This window comes from Lycium barbarum, chromosome 5 (genome assembly GCF_019175385.1).
Source record: "Lycium barbarum isolate Lr01 chromosome 5, ASM1917538v2, whole genome shotgun sequence".
Classification (NCBI taxonomy): domain Eukaryota; kingdom Viridiplantae; phylum Streptophyta; class Magnoliopsida; order Solanales; family Solanaceae; genus Lycium; species Lycium barbarum.
In genome coordinates, this window is record NC_083341.1 from 126,704,245 (window position 1) to 126,717,774 (window position 13,530).

At 36.9% G+C, this 13,530-nt stretch overlaps 1 non-coding gene across 1 annotated transcript; it reads left to right on the forward strand.

Annotated features, from left to right (window-relative positions):
• The first annotated feature begins 3,602 nt into the window (after positions 1-3,602).
• Positions 3,603-3,708, forward strand: LOC132643009 (small nucleolar RNA R71). The gene has a single exon (XR_009583470.1). It is a non-coding gene; the product is annotated as a small nucleolar RNA R71 (small nucleolar RNA).
• Positions 3,709-13,530: the final 9,822 nt, after the last annotated feature.

Here is a 13,530-nt window from a genome sequence, read left to right on the forward strand (position 1 = left end):
AAGCTTCAATGCATAACATTACATTATCGAACACATTATGATGCACACAAACGCTACTTTAGGCGGTCACTTTATTTTGCTCAATTCTCATCCTTATGCCCTCACATAGACCAAAGAATGTCCCAACACACATATATATAGCAAGAATGGGACGAAGACGAAAGAGAGGAGAAAAACACTCACACTCACAAAGAAATTCATATCTACACATTCAAATACCATAGGCTTGCCCTTATTTTCTATGTTTTCATCCTAGGCTTGTTCGGTTGTGATCACATTAGGACTTGTTTCGGCTTGTAATGTAGGCTTAGGGACAGGTAGGATACTTTTTGGATATTAGTGACTTCCCCCTCCTTGAACACTACAACATCTCTTCACCTTAATTCACCCATTTTCTTTCCAACCCCTTTTATTTTCTTTCAAGTTGTCGACCTCGATGTGGTTTTATTCCTATCTAACTTGCAAATCTTTTTGTGTTACAATTGTCTGACTTTTTTTCTTCTTATATATATATATATATATATATATATATGCAACTACCACATCGAATTCCCGCTAGCAAACTCCACCACCCCCGACTTATGTTTTTAACATCTACTCCACATTTAATTCACCCCTAACTGAGGCATTTTGCCTCATCTATCTAGTAGCATCAATGAGGGAATGGGTGCGAAGATGGATTAATTGCACAAAGGGTAAGGTTTCATAATTGGCTAGCCAAGTAAAAAAAATCAACAGGCTCAAAAAGAGAAACTAGGGATAGTTGAAACTTTTGGTAAGGCTTATTTAGGCAAAGTGACTATTTACACAAAGAAAGCCTAAGATCATCTCACAACCAAACTAACTTCCGGATTTCAAACAAGATCAACTGGGCAAGTTCTAGATTATACATGCATAAACAGAACCAAACTAACAACTCACACACACATTGGCATAAGGACAATTATTTTTACACTTGTGGCCTCCTAAGTAGTCATTTATCACACACAATACCCAATAATCATAATGTCATCTAAAGAATCAATCATGTCAACCAATAACTGTTCTAAGTATGCATTTTTCAAAATTTTGAGGGGTCCAAAATTTCCAACAAACCATAACAACATGCCATCAGTTACAGAGTAACACCAAATAAGTCACAACTACTCTATTCAACCTAAGAAACAACTTAGACATGCCAGTTTCAACCAAAAAATAAAAATAAAACCCCTCAGGAAAAGAACCCTGACAAAGAAAAGCCGAGGGGGTTCCTAAACATATATCTACACTACATTAGTGCCAACACTCCCACTCCCAACAAAAAAATTGAGCACTGTCTCAGTGCATCTCTTTCTTGACGACCTCTTGCATATTCTCGTTCAGTCACCTGTGATGCTCTACACTCGGTTTGCTATCTTCCTCCAACTGGATTTTGTGCTCACAGATCCCAGATGGAATACCTCGAATGTCTGCTATGGTCCAACCAATAGCACGCCTATACTCCCTCAACACCTCCAAAAGTTGTAAAATCTGCTCCTCAGTCAATAGGGCTGAAACAATCACCGGTAATGTATTGCCTGGACCAAGGAGATCATATTTCAGATGTGATGGGAGCTGCTTAAGCTCCAACTTAGGTGGCTCAATGATCGAAGGCTTTGCTGGAGGAGTTGTTCTAATTTCCAGATCAAGATTTAGCTTTTTTGGGTGGTATGAATATGAACCCAACCCAACAAGTGAATTAACTGTCTCCACATAGCCTTCCATGTCCTCAGCATCGAAATTGATGAGAATACCAGCTAGAGCTGCACCCAAACTTTCTTCTTCCATTTTGAACTCCACTGCTTCATCAACAACATCAAACGAATCAATTACCGAAATACTTTCGTAAGCACTTGGTAACTTCATCCATTTGCTAACCTGAAAAGTCACTTCTTCATCATTGACTCGGAACTTGATTTCATTTTTCTCCGAATCCATCAGAGCTCTCCATGTAGCAAGGAAAGGTCTCCCCAAAATAATAGGAATGTCCCGATCAACAGCACAGTCAAGAATAACAAAATCAGCGGGCAACATAAAATCACCAACCCGCACAAGTACATCATTAACCACCCCAACAGGTCTTTTGATAGACCTATTAGCCATTTGTAACCTCATAGTAGTCGGCCTTGGCATCCCAAAACCTGATTGTTTATATATAGAAAGGGGCATCAAATTAATACTCGCCCCATTATCACACAAAGCACGAGCAAAATCATGGTGCCCAACAGAACAAGGAATGGTGAACGCCACAGGATCTCCTTTTTTCTGAACAGTTGTAGTTGAAATGATAGAACTCACAGTATGAGTCAAACTCACGGTTTTATGTTGAACTGTTTTCTTCTTGGTCAGCAGATCCTTCAAATATTTTGCAAAACCGGGCATCTCCTTGACAGCTTCTAAGAAGGGAAAATTTAGAGATAACTGCTTCAACTGATCATAAAACTTCTCAAACTTAGCATTTTCCTTCTTCTTTACCAACCTCTGAGGAAAGGGAGGTTTAGATTTGAAAAGCTACGTCAAAGGGCGGATAGCCCCTTTTACAGTCTGCTTGCTTGTGTTATTAGCTTCTTCACCATCTCTGGAATATCAGCAACTTTCTTGTCATGGGATTCTCATCAACAATAATGGGTGCTTCAGACTGCACCTCATCCTCTTCATCTATCGGCTCAAGATCAATCACCTTCTCATCAGCCCCCTGGAGTATTATACCACTCCTAGTAGTGATGGTAAACACACGGTCTACACCGCTTCCCCCATTCTTTGGATTTAGAATAGTGTTTCGGAAGTCCTCTCTTTTTAGGAGGGAGCTGCTCTATAGAAATATCTCTCATCTGTGACTCAAGCTTCTGAATAGCCGTTGTATGGGAACCCACAGTTTCTGTCAGCCCAGCTAAAGTCCTTTCAGACTTAGATTGATTGACCAGAGTCTTCTTAAGCATTGATTTAACCTTCGAACTACCTTGCTCTGTTGACTGCCCTTTCGGTGGTATATAAGGATTGGAGCTCTTGTTTTCGAATTTGTTACTGTTCTCCCTTGGTTCACACCACCATAATTATTGTTGTAGTTCCCAGAGTTGTTATAAGCACCTTGACCTTGCTGAGTTCTCCATTGATTCTGATTCTGATAACCACTTTGGTAATTCTGTCTTTGGTAACCCCCTTGAGAGTTATTAACATAATTAGCATCTTCAACCTGCATAGGTGGCCCATCATAGAACGAACCATCTTGAGTATGGTACATCCCTTTTGGCAAAACTGTATCATCCTCACAAACATTTACCTTCTTGATCTGGGATTTATCAAACTTTTTCGTTAGCAAAGAAATATTTGTTGCAAGTTCTGTCAACGTTTGCTGGGTGTCTTGATTCTCCTTTACTATATTCTGGATCATAGCACTACCATACGGTACCACATCAGCATTGTTAAAGTGCCAAGCCTGCTTATGAGTCGTCAGCTTGTTAAGTATGTTGGTCACTCATCGATAAGTTTTGTTCATGAAATAACCATCAGCTGCATTATTATCAACTAACTATGTCACTGGATCTAGCCCTCGGTAGAACTTCTCCATTAATATGTGTTCCGGAAAACCATGATCCGGGCTCTTCTGCAAATACTCCTTGAATCTCTCCCAGGCTTCATATAGTTGTTCCCCCGGTCGCTGCTTAAATTCATATATCTTGTCACGAATTTCAGCCTTCTTGCTAGGGGGGTACCATTTTGTGAGAAAAGCAGTCACCATCTTTGCCCATGAAGTAATCGAATTTCGGGGCAGCTTCTCAAACCATGTTCTTGCCTCCCCAGTTAAGGAATATTTAAATAACCTCAACCGAATAGCATATTGTGGAACGTTGTTCTGGATGTGATTAGCACACACATCCACAAGATTCTACAAATGACGTTGAAGGTCATTTTCGGTAGAGTTCCGAAAGTATCCCTCAAGCTTCAACAACTGGTATAGAGAGGAGTCAATTTTCACGCTAGCTGCTGCAACTCGAGGCTGAACAATAGCAGATGCATAGTCTTCCTCTGCAACAGGATCAGCGAAAATATTCTCATCATCTGATTCATTCGCCTGATTGTTCAACCGGTTCCCCTGGTTGCCAGCACGCTGATTTTGCTGATTCTGATTCATGTTCACCTGGTTTACACAGAATAGCAAACAAGATGTGATGGAATAAGCAAAAGACTTCAATCAAAGCAAACACTATTTAGTAATTTCAAAACCGTATTCCCCAGCAACAGCGCTAAAATTTGATACGCTCAAATTACACCTATTAATGGTATAACGCGGACATTGTCAAATATAGTAACCCAATAAGGTTGGGGTCGAATTCCATAGGGAATATGGTGTGAAAAGGTTACTAAAGTCGTAGGATGCTAAGATTAGGTCTATTGTCTTAATCCAATGGTTTTGGTAATAGTTGGTTTTTCTATGACTAAATTGCTATCTACTTGCTTTGGTGGAAATTTATGGAAAAAGAAACTAAGGTTGTGTCCCCGTTAGATATAGTGTATGATCATGGGTATTGATCTTGATATACTTCTAATGGATCATTATATGAATGCACTTAATCTGTATATGAATCTCTACTATTTCCCAATAAATAAAGATTATCTCTTTCTATGATTTTCCCAAATATAAGAAAGTAACTATGAAGAACGATTAATCATGCCAAGTAAATTCTTCTTATTCCTAAGTGAATTTATTAAACAAAGTTTAAAGCTTTGAGTCCTTGTTATTTATTTTTACGAACCCTAATTATTTTCCCAAATAAATCGAGGTTTATGGCTTTAATCAATGTTTGCAACCATTAATTATGAATGAAGAATGAAAAATAAATAAACCCTAATAATCCATTATGTGTATATCAATCACAACCCAATCACACAACACCCATCATTGGGTTCACAGCCCTAGTAAGGGAATTTAGCTACCCATGACAAAGAACAAGAAATAAGAAATTGAAGAATTCATAATTGCTTACTTTGGAAGAAAAGAGGAATTGATAATACTTGAATTGATGTTTGAACCTTAAAAAACTAGAGAGTATTTAATGTTCTAAGCCAAAATTCAAAAAATAATAATTGATAACTATTAAAACCCTACAATGACTATTTATAGGTTCTGAAAACATGAAAGTTGCAGATTTGCACTTTGGTCCCCGTCGATACGAAATATGGTCCGTAAAGTGAAATACGGACCGTAAACCAGTTTATGACCAAGTCTTCCTTCCAGTTTTGAGCAACTTCAATCTCTTGAGATACGGACTATAAATTGGTTTACGGTCCGTAAACTGTCCAGTCGTCTTTCAACTTCCAAAACTTCAACTTTCTGCCAGATGCTCGAATGGTTAAATACGCTTTGAAATGCGGACCGTAAAGTGGAATACGGTCCGTAAAAGTTGTTCGTAAATCACCATTTCCTCATCCTGCTTTTCTGGTTCTTCTTATTCTTTAATACGCCCATGGAATACGGCATGTGTTTGAGAATACGGACCGTAAACTGAGTTTACAACCACTTCTGCACTTTCAACTGTTTTCATTCCGAATCTGTTATGTTTCCTGAAAAACACTAAAAACCACGTAAAATCACAGACTTGCTTAAAAACAAGAAAAACTTATAGCAGAAAAGCATCGATTGTGGCGTAAAATCACGCCACATCATGGCTCAAGGTAGAGGCAAACGGAAATAAACTATTGCCGGCATCTATTTAAGAAGAAGTGGACAAAAAGGGAAAGTTTGATACTAAATTATTGCTGGCATCTATTCTGCTTGGAATATTCTACAATTCAACATAAGGCAATCAAAGAAGGGCAATGCAGCACAATACTAAATTATTAAAGGAATGAGTACAATTATCACTCCTTAAATAAAGATTCTCTCTTAATGAAACAAGGATGTCTAAGTTCAAGCCCTTAGAAGCTATTCAAGTAAGCAATCAATTTTATGAAAAGAGATTTGGTGGATCGTATCACTGCTACAGAAAGAGATTCTTACATCGGTCAAATTCAAATGAACCAGTATAAATAGGAGCAAGCGAAGCGAGATGAGATATGCAGCCACTTATACTTTCGTCTCAACCTTCTCAAGTTCTTTGCTCTACTTTTCATAAGCATTGTAATCCTGAGTGACTTACTGTGTAAACAAAAAAAAGAGGAGATATATAGTATAGTTGATGAGGCTTTGTATTGAAAGGTTGTGTCATTATTCGTTTCTTTGGTGAGCGAGTGAAAACTAAAGAGTCGTTATTGGTGAGTGAGTGAAAAACCAACTTTGTGCGTTGTTGGTGAGCGTGTCAAAACCAACCCTTGTTCGTTGTTGGTGAGCGAGTGAAAACCCACCTTGTAAACGTTGGTGGTGAACGAGGAAAACCACAAAGGCTGTATTCAACTAAAACTGCAAAGAGCTTAAAGAGATAACCTCCTTGCAACCCAAGGGGACTGGATTAGGATACCACATTGGTTCTGAACCAGTATAAAAATTCCTGGTGTCATTTATTTTACTACTCTCATATTATATTCTGCACCCGTACTATTTATTGTGGTTAATACTTGTGCAAATCGAAGGACTAATTATTTTGTGCAGGCTGTCTCGCTATCAGTCGACTGGCACCAAACAGTTGTCGACTAGAATTTTTAACAGGCTTACAGTTCAACCCCCCCCCCCCCTCCCCCTCTTGTACTTTCAAAATTAACTATAGGAGATAAAGATAATGGTCTTCCAAGAGTATTATTATCTATATCTATTCTTCTATACTATTTTAAAAGCACGAATATAAATTTGGTTGACCAAAATATCCTTTAAATATTGAACGATTTTTATATCCTTTTAAGTTAAAATGTTTTCTAAAAAATAATATCATATTGGATAAAATTATAATATTAACTTTTTTCCCTACTATTTAGGACTTCGAACCCAACTGGAAAACTACAATCTTAAAACCCACGTAATTATATTAGGATTTTACTAAATATTTTTGACTTTAATTTTCCGTAAAGAATTGTTATTTCACCACAATTGTGAAACTATAATTCTAAATACCTACGCTGTCAAGAACAGAGATAACATTATTATCATCTTAAATCTAAGCATAAGATGCACAAATTAAATAAGAATCGGTAGTAGATTGGTTTTATATATAAACATAAATTGTAATGTAATTATAAGTAATATTATTCAATTACTTTTTTGTGACAATTGACAAGGAATAACGTGCAAACGCACGTTCGTGAGACTAGTCTATATCTATCTATCTATCTATCTATCTATCTATCTATCTATCTATCTATCTATCTGTCTGTCTATATTTATTATGAAAACATGAATATAAATGTTGGTTGACCAAAATATCCTTCAAATATTGAATGACTTTTATACTCTTAATAAAGTCTAATCCTATTTCTTATTCAACTACCTAACAGAACTAAAGATTATTGAAGACTGATTCAAAGTATGACTTAGTCAAATTGAATCTGTTAGTAGTGTCCTATATTCCTGGACAGTTAGCAGTAATGGTGCACTTTTCTAGTTTACTGATAGTGGATAGTTGTTGCTTAGTTAGTGGTAGTAGTGATCAACTTAGTGGATTAGTGGTTAGTTTATTTGTAAGCCTATATAAAGGCTGTACTTTGCTTTGATTTAATACACAGAAAAACAAGCTTCCAGCACATATTCAGTATTCTTAACTTTGAGCATTTGTTTTTAAGTTTGCTGTCTATTTTCTTCAACATCTTTGGTATCAAAGCTATTTTTACTGAACTTGATGAGACACACAAGATGAAAGTGCAGCTTGGCGATGGCAAAGAAATTCAAGTTGAAGGTAAAGGCACAGTAAGCATTGAAACAACCCATGGTAAGGTTAAGCTTCTGCATAATGTTCAGTTTGTACCTGATTTGGGGTATAATTTGCTAAGTGTTGGACAATTAATGGCTAGTGGATATTCGATATTATTTGATAATTATTCATGTGTTATCAAAGATAAGAACTCAGGCCATACATTGATTAGTATCAACATGACTCACAACAAAATGTTCCCGCTGGAAGTTTCAACCATGGGGAATATTGTTCTTGCTGCTAAAGGAAAGGATGAATCGAAGCTATGGCATTTACGATACGGACACTTAAATGTCAAGGGTCTGAAATTGCTAAGTGAGAAAGGTATGGTTCTTGGACTGCCTAAAATTGATTCTATTGAATTGTGTGAAGGGTGTATTTATGGGAAACAAACCAGAAAGTCCTTTCCTGTTGGAAAGGCTTGGAGGGCTTCAAATTGTCTTGAATTAATACATGCTGATTTATGTGGACCTATGCATACTACTTCTTTTGGTGGGAGTCATTATTTTCTACTCTTTACTGACGATTGTAGTCGCATGAGTTGGGTATATTTTTTGGAAAGCAAGTCAGAGACATTTCAAAAATTCAAGCACTTTAAAGCCAAGGTTGAGAAGCAAAGTGGTCTGTGCATCAAAATTCTTCGCACTGATAGAGGCGGTGAATTTCTGTCCAAGGAATTTAATCTTTTTTGTGAAGAAAATGGCATTCACAGGGAGTTGACAACACCTTATACTCCAGAGCAAAATGGCGTCGCTGAGCGGAAAAATCGCACTGTTGTGGAGATGGCAAGAAGCATGTTACAAGCGAAGGGACTTCCGAATGAATTTTGGGCTGAAGCTGTGGCAACGTCAATCTATTTATTGAATATCTCTCCCACAAAGGCCGTCATGAATCAAACTCCATTTGAAGCTTGGCATGGTAGAAAACCTTCTGTAAGCTACTTAAGAATTTTTGGGTGTATTGCTTATGCTTTGGTAAATTCTCAATTTCGTCATAAGTTGGATGAAAAATCTGAAAAATGCATTTTTATTGGTTATTGTCCACAATCCAAAGCATACAGATTGTATAACCCTCTTAGTAGCAAGATTTTAATTAGAAGGGATGTAGTATTTGATAAAAATGCAAGCTGGAAATGGAGTGGCAGCGAGGAGAAGATGCAAGAACTGATTCATATGCCCACCGGAATCACTTTTGATGGAATTCAACAACCAACTCCTACAGCTGCACCAACTGGTTCTTCTTCAACTTCTCTAGATTCATCTGCTTCAACATCACCAAGCAGAAACTCTTCATCTACTACTCTTGAAGAGTCTCAAGATGAGCCAATTACATTAAGAAGATCGACAAGGCTTACAAAGCCGAATCCCAAGTATGTTAATGACATATATGCAACTTGTCAATTTTCATTTGCTGTTTCAGATCCTACGTATTATGGAGAAGCAGCTGAAATGGAAGAGTGGCGGAGAGCAATGTTAGAAGAGATGAAATCTATCGAAAGGAATGGCACATGGGAGATGGTGAAATTACCAGAAGGCAAAAATGCAATTGGCTTGAAGTGGGTGTTCAAGACAAAGTTTGCAGCAGATGGGAGCCTACAAAAGCATAAAGCTCGTCTTGTGGCAAAAGGATATGCACAGCAATATGGTGTAGACTTCGAAGAAACATTTTCTCCAGTAGCTCGGTTTGAAACTGTGAGACTTGTTCTAGCATTGGCTGCACAGTCGCAATGGCTAGTTTATCAATTTGACGTCAAGTCGGCATTTCTCAATGGAGACTTACAAGAAGAGGTGTATGTAGCCCAACCAGAAGGTTTCATAAAGAAGGGCGATGAAACAAAGGTGTACAAGCTAAAAAAGGCATTGTATGGTTTGAAGCAAGCTCCTCGAGCGTGGTATAGCAAAATCGATGGGTATTTTCAGAAAAAGGGATACACGAGAAGTGAGAATGAACCCACATTGTATGTGAAGAAGGAAGGTAATGATTTCATCATTGTTTGTCTTTATGTTGATGATATCATTTACACTAGCTCTTCTACTTATCTTGTGGATGAATTTAAGTCTCAAATGATGAATGAGTTTGAGATGTCGGATATGGGTTTATTACACTATTTCCTTGGCCTTGAAGTTCATCAAGCTGAAGATGGAATATTTATTTCACAAAGGAAATATGGCAGGGACCTTCTCGTTAAATTTGGTATGCTTAATTGCAAGCCGGCAACTACTCCTATGAATGTTAGCGAAAAATTGCAGCTTAGTGATGGAGCAGAGATAGCTGATCCTAAAACTTTCAGAAGCCTGGTCGGAGGTTTAATTTATCTAACTCACACTCGCCCCGATATTGCATTCTTTGTTGGTGTTATTTCCAGGTTTATGCAACAACCTTCAAAGGTTCATTTTGGAGCAGCAAAAAGAGTTTTACGTTATATTGCTGGAACTATGGACTATGGGATTTGGTACTCAAAAGTGTCCAATTTCAGATTATATGGGTTCACTGATAGTGACTATGCTGGTTCGTTGGATGATAGGTGGAGCGTTTCAGCTCATGTTTTTACTCTTGGATCGGGAGTAATAAATTGGAGCTCAAAGAAGCAAGCTACAACAACCTTGTCCACCTCTGAAGCTGAGTACATTGCAGCTACTTCAGCTGCTTGCCAAGCCATCTGGCTAAGAAGGATGTTAGCAGAACTTCAACAGAAGCAAGAAAATGCAACAGAGATATATTGTGACAACAAAGCATCGATCTCCATGACAAAGAATCCAACTTTTCACAGCAGAACAAAGCACATTGATGTTCGCTTCCATTTCATCCGTGATTTGGTTGCGAAGGAGGAGATAATACTGAAGCATTGCAGCACTCATAAGCAATTAGCTGATATACTGACGAAGTCTTTGGCAGCAGACAAGTTTGTCTATTTGAGGGCTTTGCTTGGTGTCTGTAACTTTGAATCAAGGAGGAGTATTGAAGACTGATTCAAAGTATGACTTAGTCAAATTGAATCTGTTAGTAGTGTCCTATATTCCTGGACAGTTAGCAGTAATGGTGCACTTTTCTAGTTTACTGATAGTGGATAGTTGTTGCTTAGTTAGTGGTAGTAGTGATCAACTTAGTGGATTAGTGGTTAGTTTATTTGTAAGCCTATATAAAGGCTGTACTTTGCTTTGATTTAATACACAGAAAAACAAGCTTCCAGCACATATTCAGTATTCTTAACTTTGAGCATTTGTTTTTAAGTTTGCTGTCTATTTTCTTCAACAAGGATTATCCTATTACCACTAACGTTACTAATCCTATGTATATTAAATGTCATTAATTATAAGGTTAACATTATTGATATGCCCTAAATAACAAAAGCTTCTTCTCCTTCTTATAGTGCACAACCAACGGGAAGCAAGTATTGATGGTCCAATCTGCCAATATTCTCTATGCTCACAATAGTCTTCCTTACCACTACTAGAAAAACAAGAATTAGCGATGGACAAATTTTATAGTTAAGCAATAAAATTTATAGCTAATCCAATTTAGCGATAGATTATCGAAAAAATTCTATTAGCTACGAGCAATTTAGAGACGGATCAGCGACGAAGTTCATAGCAAATTAGAGATTACGTTGGATAGTATTGTTAATGTTAGGTTTTGACTATTAGAGGTTACGTTGAACAAGGTCAATTAATTGTTTGGAAAATAAATTCTATTAAGTATTTTCTAAAATTTTAGTCAATATATTAAGTTAGTTGTTTAATTAAACGAAGACTTGCTGACCATGTGGTGCGAGAACTCATTCAGAACATTTGTTTAGAGGAAGGCTAAAGGACAAGCTCGTGAGGAAACTGGATAGTATGAACTTCTATCCTTGAGATGATGTTGAATTGATGCTATGATGATTTTGTGCATTACTTTGTTAGATGGAGAACTGGTGACCAGAAAGAGTGAGATGATTTTTTTTTTTTTTTTGGCTGTAACCATCTACTCTTTGATAATAACATCCGTTTATTGGCCAAAAAAATATTATAAAAAGGAATTATGATGACCAAAGAGCTAATTAATGTGTCATACAATACAGCTTCATCCTCTAAATTCGTCTTTCCCCACTAAAAGAATCAAAGATATCATTTTGAATTCGATTGAAAGAATTATTTGGATAAAAGTAATTTTATAATTTATTCAAATAAATTAAACTTATATGAGGCAGTAGAGAATATATTAATAGAGAAACTAAAACTTTTTATACCTTCAATCAAGAAAGTAAAATAAATAAATAAAAAAAGAAAAAGACCCAAAAATTCATTATTAATACATACGCATCGACACATAAACATAATGTTTGCATGATATTAATATCATTTTAAAAAACTGAATTATTACTTAAAATACATGATAAATGAATTATTCGTTCTCTATGATAGTAAGTAATTGGTTCATTATGAAATATTAACCGGCACTTTACTCACAAAAGGATATGCAATTGTGGAAGCAGGGGGAAGGGGGAGGGGGGAGAACATAGTTAATATTGATCGTTTGAATATCTACGTGCTATTATTAATGTGCGAGACACGTTTATAGAGACTAGTTATTTTAAAAGCACGAATATAAATGTTGGTTGACCAAAATATCCGTAAAATATTAAACGACTTATATACCCTTTTAAATTAGATTATGTCTTCACAAAAAAATCGAATGTTGGATAAAATTGTAATGTTTAGTGCCTAAAATAAAGTAGCTTGAAACCAACTCAAGAAAGTAATAGTCTAATAGGATGTTGCAGTAGAATTTTAAAACGTTACAGCTTTAAAAAAAAAAAAATTGAAATCAACTAAAATTCATAATAGAATTCATAAAATTATGCCTAAAATATAGGAATCAAATACTACCACTATAGATAGCAACTATACGGATATACCTAATGGGTAATTGGATTTAATTAGGTGATAATATTATGTCCTCTGAAAATAAAAACATTGCCACTGAATATAAAGGTTTATGTGATTACATTAGCCTCATTTGTTTTCATTAAGATTAAGACGTCTGAATCTGAATGCACATCTTAATGATTAAGATATTGTCTCTAGATCTGAACACTGAATGATTAAGACCGTTTGTTTTTTCAGCATCTGAATGTGCATAATGTATTTATTTAAACATAATAAATATACAATTCAAATAAAAAGGTAACTAATTATATGAAAATAAATACAAATTAATAAAATAAAAATATTATTTGATAAAAAAATGAAACATTTACGTTTGCTAGTAATGATGGAGATGTTTATAGTGGTGGTGGGGTTTTTAGGGGGTGGGGTGGTTGGTAGGTTGGGTGGGAGGGTTTTGGGGGGGGGTGCAACATTTTTGGGGGTAGGGTGGGGGGTTGGGGTTAAGGTAGGTGGATGGTCGGGGTTGGGTGGGTTTGTAGGGGTGTGGTGGGTAGGTGGGGAGGGGGGGCAGGATTAGAGGGTGGATACTGGGGGGTGAGGGTGGGTGGGTTGTGGGGTAGGTAGTAGTGGGGGTGAGTTTGTGGGGGTGGGGTGGGATAGTTGGTGGGTAGGTGGGGTTGAGGGGGTTGGGGTGATGTTGGTGGTGAGTGGGTGTGGGTAGGGGTTGGGGTTGGGGTGGGTGGTGGAGGATAGTGGGAGTAGGGGGTGGAGCCGGTGGTGAAAATTATCCATATAAAATACCTCGTAAT